The sequence below is a fragment of the Gasterosteus aculeatus genome, unplaced genomic scaffold, assembly GCF_964276395.1.
Source record: "Gasterosteus aculeatus unplaced genomic scaffold, fGasAcu3.hap1.1 HAP1_SCAFFOLD_40, whole genome shotgun sequence".
Lineage (NCBI taxonomy): Eukaryota > Metazoa > Chordata > Actinopteri > Perciformes > Gasterosteidae > Gasterosteus > Gasterosteus aculeatus.
Window position 1 is genome coordinate 17501 of NW_027554897.1, and position 7500 is coordinate 25000.

A 7500-nucleotide genomic window follows, 5' to 3' on the forward strand; every position below is an offset into this window, starting at 1 on the left:
GCCGTTGTGGGCCTCTGGAGGTGTTTGGGTCCGAGTTCCGGGCTCTGGGGGTGTCTGGTAAAGAGATCCGGGTTCTGGCGTCTTTTTCCGGGTTCAATTCGGCCGTTGTGGGCCTCTGGAGGTGTTTGGGTCCGAGTTCCGGGCTCTGGGGGTGTCTGGTAAAGAGATCCGGGTTCTGGCGTCTTTTTCCGGGTCCAATTCGGCCGTTGTGGGCCTCTGGAGGTGTTTGGGTCCGAGTTCCGGGCTCTGGGGGTGTCTGGTAAAGAGATCCGGGTTCTGGCGTCTTTTTCCGGGTCCAATTCGGCCGTTGTGGGCCTCTGGAGGTGTTTGGGTCCGAGTTCCGGGCTCTGGGGGTGTCTGGTAAAGAGATCCGGGTTCTGGCGTCTTTTTCCGGGTTCAATTCGGCCGTTGTGGGCCTCTGGAGGTGTTTGGGTCCGAGTTCCGGGCTCTGGGGGTGTCTGGTAAAGAGATCCGGGTTCTGGCGTCTTTTTCCGGGTCCAATTCGGCCGTTGTGGGCCTCTGGAGGTGTTTGGGTCCGAGTTCCGGGCTCTGGGGGTGTCTGGTAAAGAGATCCGGGTTCTGGCGTCTTTTTCCGGGTCCAATTCGGCCGTTGTGGGCCTCTGGAGGTGTTTGGGTCCGAGTTCCGGGCTCTGGGGGTGTTTGGTAAAGAGATCCGGGTTCTGGCGTCTTTTTCCGGACTTAATTCGGCCGTTGTGGGCCTCTGGAGGTGTTTGGGTCCGAGTTCCGGGCTCTGGGGGTGTCTGGTAAAGAGATCCGGGTTCTGGCGTCTTTTTCCGGGTCCAATTCGGCCGTTGTGGGCCTCTGGAGGTGTTTGGGTCCGAGTTCCGGGCTCTGGGGGTGTCTGGTAAAGAGATCCGGGTTCTGGCGTCTTTTTCCGGGTCCAATTCGGCCGTTGTGGGCCTCTGGAGGTGTTTGTGGAGCTCATCCGGGCTCTGGGGGTGTCTGGTAAAGAGATCCGGGTTCTGGCGTCTTTTTCCGGGTCCAATTCGGCCGTTGTGGGCCTCTGGAGGTGTTTGTGGAGCTCATCCGGGCTCTGGGGGTGTCTGGTAAAGAGATCCGGGTTCTGGCGTCTTTTTCCGGGTCCAATTCGGCCGTTGTGGGCCTCTGGAGGTGTTTGGGTCCGTGTTCCGGGCTCTGGGGGTGTCTGGTAAAGAGATCCGGGTTCTGGCGTCTTTTTCCGGGTCCAATTCGGCCGTTGTGGGCCTCTGGAGGTGTTTGGGTCCGAGTTCCGGGCTCTGGGGGTGTCTGGTAAAGAGATCCGGGTTCTGGCGTCTTTTTCCGGGTCCAATTCGGCCGTTGTGGGCCTCTGGAGTTGTTTGTGGAGCTCATCCGGGCTCTGGGGGTGTCTGGTAAAGAGATCCGGGTTCTGGCGTCTTTTTCCGGGTCCAATTCGGCCGTTGTGGGCCTCTGGAGGTGTTTGGGTCCGTGTTCCGGGCTCTGGGGGTGTCTGGTAAAGAGATCCGGGTTCTGGCGTCTTTTTCCGGACTTAATTCGGCCGTTGTGGGCCTCTGGAGGTGTTTGGGTCCGAGTTCCGGGCTCTGGGGGTGTCTGGTAAAGAGATCCGGGTTCTGGCGTCTTTTTCCGGGTCCAATTCGGCCGTTGTGGGCCTCTGGAGGTGTTTGGGTCCGAGTTCCGGGCTCTGGGGGTGTCTGGTAAAGAGATCCGGGTTCTGGCGTCTTTTTCCGGGTCCAATTCGGCCGTTGTGGGCCTCTGGAGGTGTTTGGGTCCGTGTTCCGGGCTCTGGGGGTGTCTGGTAGAGAGATCCGGGTTCTGGTGTCTTTTTCCTGGCTTAATTCGGCCGTTGTGGGCCCCTGGAGGTGTTTGCGGACCTCCGCGGGTGAAATAATGGAAAAAAAAAAAAGTTAAAGTTTCCAGTCGGGACTATGTGGAGCGAAAAAAACCCGGACTTTTTTGGCTCCGTCAGAAACTAAGTAAAAGTCGGAATATGTGAAGGAAAGCCCAGAAAATGCCTGGGCTTTTTTAGATCGCTTCGATAAATTTTTTTTTAGCTCACATCACTGGGCCACCAGGTCGCAGATTTCAGAAACCTGGTTTTCGGAAACAGAGATCTCCAGGACAGGGCCCCGAGCTTCGGGGGGAGCGTTCCCCAGCTGGACCTAAGCATAGTGGGCCAGGCCCCGGGCGGAAAGACGCTCCTGGAGCCGAGATACAGGGGTGGCCCCCCGCGCGACTTACCCGATTTCGGAGCACTATTTTCGGACAGTGATGGCAGAGCAGTGGGTGTACCGCATGGAGGAAAATAACAGCTCCAGAGAGCGGCAGAGACCAGACCATGACCCAGAACGGCACACTGTTCCCGGACAGTGATGGCAGAAGAGCAGGTGTACCGCATGGATGAATACAGAGCTCCAGAGAGCGGCAGAGACCAGACCAAGTCCCAGAACGGTACACTATTCCCGGACAGTGATGGCAGAACAGCAGGTGTACCGCATGGATGAATAAAGAGCTCCAGAGAGCGGCAGAGACCAGACCAAGTCCCAGAACGACACACTATTCCCGGACAGTGATGGCAGAAGAGCAGGTGTACCGCATGGATGAATACAGAGCTCCAGAGAGCGGCAGAGACCAGACCAAGTCCCAGAACGGCACACTGTTCCCGGACAGTGATGGCAGAACGGCAGGTGTACCGCATGGATGAATAAAGAGTTCCAGAGAGCGTGATATCCCAGACCATGACCCAGAACGACACACTATTCCCGGACAGTGATGGCAGACCAGCAGGTGTACCCCATGGATGAATAAAGAGTTCCAGAGAGCGGCAGAACCCAGACCATGACCCAGAACGGCACACTGTTCCCGGACAGTGATGGCAGAAGAGCAGGTGTACCGCATGGATGAATACAGAGCTCCAGAGAGCGGCAGAGACCAGACCAAGTCCCAGAACGGTACACTATTCCCGGACAGTGATGGCAGAACAGCAGGTGTACCGCATGGATGAATAAAGAGCTCCAGAGAGCGGCAGAGACCAGACCAAGTCCCAGAACGACACACTATTCCCGGACAGTGATGGCAGAACGGCAGGTGCAGTGGATGGATGAATACAGAGTTCCAGAGAGCGGCAGAGACCAGACCAAGTCCCAGAACGACACACTATTCCCGGACAGTGATGGCAGAACGGCAGGTGTACCGCATGGATGAATAAAGAGTTCCAGAGAGCGTGATATCCCAGACCATGACCCAGAACGACACACTATTCCCGGACAGTGATGGCAGACCAGCAGGTGTACCCCATGGATGAATAAAGAGTTCCAGAGAGCGGCAGAACCCAGACCATGACCCAGAACGGCACACTGTTCCCGGACAGTGATGGCAGAAGAGCAGGTGTACCGCATGGATGAATACAGAGCTCCAGAGAGCGGCAGAGACCAGACCAAGTCCCAGAACGGTACACTATTCCCGGACAGTGATGGCAGAACAGCAGGTGTACCGCATGGATGAATAAAGAGCTCCAGAGAGCGGCAGAGACCAGACCAAGTCCCAGAACGACACACTATTCCCGGACAGTGATGGCAGAACGGCAGGTGCAGTGGATGGATGAATACAGAGTTCCAGAGAGCGGCAGAGACCAGACCAAGTCCCAGAACGACACACTATTCCCGGACAGTGATGGCAGAACGGCAGGTGTACCGCATGGATGAATAAAGAGTTCCAGAGAGCGGCAGAGACCAGACCATGACCCAGAACGACACACTATTCCCGGACAGTGATGGCAGAACAGCAGGTGTACCGCATGGATGAATAAAGAGTTCCAGAGAGCGTGATATCCCAGACCATGACCCAGAACGACACACTATTCCCGGACAGTGATGGCAGAACAGCAGGTGTACCGCATGGATGAATAAAGAGTTCCAGAGAGCGTGATATCCCAGACCATGACCCAGAACGACACACTATTCCCGGACAGTGATGGCAGAACAGCAGGTGTACCGCATGGATGAATACACAGTTCCAGAGAGCGGGAGATCCCGGCCGATGTCCGATGACGAAGCACTGTATGGGACACTTTGAAGGAAGGGTCGGTCTCCTGGATGAAAAGAACTTTAATTTTCTGACTTAAAATACGGAGTTAAAGTTTCCAGTCGGGACGATAAGGAGGGCAAAAAAACCCGGACTTTTTTGGCTCCGTCAGAAACTAAGTAAAAGTCGGAATATGTGAAGGAAAGCTCAGAAAATGCCTGGAGAATTTTGAGCGGACCGGAAAAAAAAAGTTCCAGCCGACATCACTGGGCCACCAGGTCGCAGATTCCTGAAACCCGGTTTTTAGAAACATAGGCCTCCAGTCGTGAAGACCGGCGTTTGTGCGGTTCGGATCCGACTCAGACCTCAGTATTTTCGGACACCCTCGGACAGTGGCGGGGGTGGAAGAACCGGAGCCTCATGCAGAACTGGCTGTCGGGGAGCAAGCGGACGCTACCCCGGCAGGAGGCATCATTCCGGGCACTGTGGCTGATCGGTAGCTTTCGTGGATGGATGACTGAGCGAACGAACGAGATGACGGCGGTGCGTCCTGGCTGATGTCCCAGTACGGGGCACTATTCTCGGATGCTGATGGCAGAACAGCAGGTGCAGTGGACGGATGAACACACAGTTCCATAGAGCGGCAGAACCCAGACCATGTCCCAGAACGGGACACTATTCTCGGATGCTGATGTCAGAACAGCAGGTGTAACGCATGGATGAATACAGAGTTCCAGAGAGCGGCAGAGACCAGACCATGTCCCAGAACGGGACACTATTCTCGGATGCTGATGTCAGAACAGCAGGTGTAACGCATGGATGAATACAGAGTTCCAGAGAGCGGCAGAGACCAGACCATGTCCCAGAACGGGACACTATTCTCGGATGCTGATGTCAGAACAGCAGGTGTAACGCATGGATGAATACAGAGTTCCAGAGAGCGGCAGAGACCAGACCATGTCCCTGTACGGGACACTATTCTCGGATGCTGATGTCAGAACAGCAGGTGTAACGCATGGATGAATACAGAGTTCCAGAGAGCGGCAGAGACCAGACCATGTCCCAGAACGGCGCACTATTCTCGGATGCTGATGTCAGAACAGCAGGTGCAGCGGACGGACTAATACACAGTTCCAGAGAGCGGTATTTCACGACAGATATCCGATGATGAAGCGCTATTGTCGGACACTGATGGCAGAACAGCAGGTGCACTGGATGAAGGAAATTAACAGAACATAGTTCCAGAGAGCGGGATATCCCAGACCAAGTCCCAGAACGGCGCGCTATTGTCGGACACTGATGGCAGAACAGCAGGTGCACTGGATGAAGAAAATAAACAGAACATAGTTCCAGAGAGCGTGATATCCCAGACCAAGTCCCAGAACGGCGCGCTATTGTCGGACACTGATGGCAGAACAGCAGGTGCACTGGATGAAGGAAATAAACAGAACATAGTTCCAGAGAGTGTGATATCCCAGACCAAGTCCCAGAACGGCCCACTATTCCCGGACACTCATCTACTTAAAATCTCCCTGATTACCTGCCAGAACAGAGCAGATCCAGAGAGCGGTATTTCACGGCAGATATCCGATGATGAAGCGCTATTGTCGGACACTGATGGCAGAACAGCAGTTGCACTGGATGAAGGAAATGAACAGAACATAGTTCCAGAGAGGGGGATATGCCAGACCATGTCCCAGTACGGGACACTATTCTCGGATGCTGATGTCAGAACAGCAGGTGCAGTGGATGGATGAAATAAACAGTTCCAGAGAGCGTGAGATCCCGGCTGATATCCGATGAAGAAGCACTGTTCACGGACACTGATGGCTGAACAGCAGGTGCAGCGGATGGATGAATACACAGTTCCAGACAGTGGGAGATCCCTGACCATGTCCCAGTACGGGACACTATTCTCGGATGCTGATGTCAGAACAGCAGGTGCAGTGGATGAAGGAAATAATCAGAACATAGTTCCAGAGAGCGGGAGATCCCAGACCATGTCCCAGTACGGGACACTATTCTCGGATGCTGATGTCAGAACAGCAGGTGCAGTGGATGAAGGAAATAAACAGAACACAGTTCCATGGAGCGGGAGATCCCAGACCATGTCCCAGTACGGGACACTATTCTCGGATGCTGATGTCAGAACAGCAGGTGCAGTGGATGAAGGAAATAATCAGAACATAGTTCCAGAGAGCGGGATATCCCAGACCATGTCCCAGTACGGGACACTATTCTCGGATGCTGATGTCAGAACAGCAGGTGCAGTGGATGAAGGAAATAATCAGAACATAGTTCCAGAGAGCGGGATATCCCAGACCATGTCCCAGTACGGGACACTATTCTCGGATGCTGATGTCAGAACAGCAGGTGCAGTGGATGGATGAATTAAACAGTTCCAGAGAGCGTGAGATCCCGGCTGATATCCGATGAAGAATCACTGTTCACGGACACTGATGGCAGAACAGCAGGTGTACCGCATGGATGAATACAGAGTTCCAGAGAGCGGCAGAACCCAGACCATGTCCCAGTACGGGACACTATTCTCGGATGCTGATGTCAGAACAGCAGGTGCAGTGGATGGATGAAATAAACAGTTCCAGAGAGCGTGAGATCCCGGCCGATGTCCGATGACGAAGCACTGTATGGGACACTTTGAAGGAAGGGTCGGTCTCCTGGATGAAAAAGACTTTAATTTTCTGACTTAAAAAAAAAAGTTAAAGTTTCCAGTCGGGACGATAAGGAGGGCAAAAAAACCCGGACTTTTTTGGCTCCGTCAGAAACTAAGTAAAAGTCGGAATATGTGGCGCAAAGCCCTAAAATCCCCTGGAGAATTTTGAGCGGACCGGAAAAAAAAAGTTCCAGCTGACATCACTGGGCCACCAGGTCGCAGATTTCAGAAACCTGGTTTTCGGAAACACAGGGCTCCAGGGCTGAGACCCGGGCTTCGTGGGGAGCGTTCCCCAGCTGGGCCTAAGCATCTTCGGACAACTTTGGGCGGAAAAGCGGGTTCGGGAACCGGGATACGGGGCGGGTTACGCGGCGTGACCTGCCCGAGTGCAGTGCACTATTCCCGGACACTCATCTACTTAAAATCTCCCTGATTACCTGCCAGAACAGAGCAGATCCAGAGAGCGGTATTTCACGGCAGCTATCCGATGATGAAGCGCTGTTGTCGGACACTGATGGCAGAACAGCAGGTGCGGTGGATGAAATAAACAGTTCCAGAGAGCGTGAGATCCCGGCTGATATCCGATGAAGAAGCGCTATTGTCGGACACTGATGGCAGAACAGCAGGTGCAGTGGATGGATGAATTAAACAGTTCCAGAGAGCGTGAGATCCCGGCTGATATCCGATGAAGAAGCACTGTTCTCGGACACTGATGGCAGAACGGCAGGTGCACTGGATGGATGAAATAAACAGTTCCAGAGAGCGTGAGATCCCGGCTGATATCCGATGAAGAAGCACTGTTCTCGGACACTGATGGCAGAACGGCA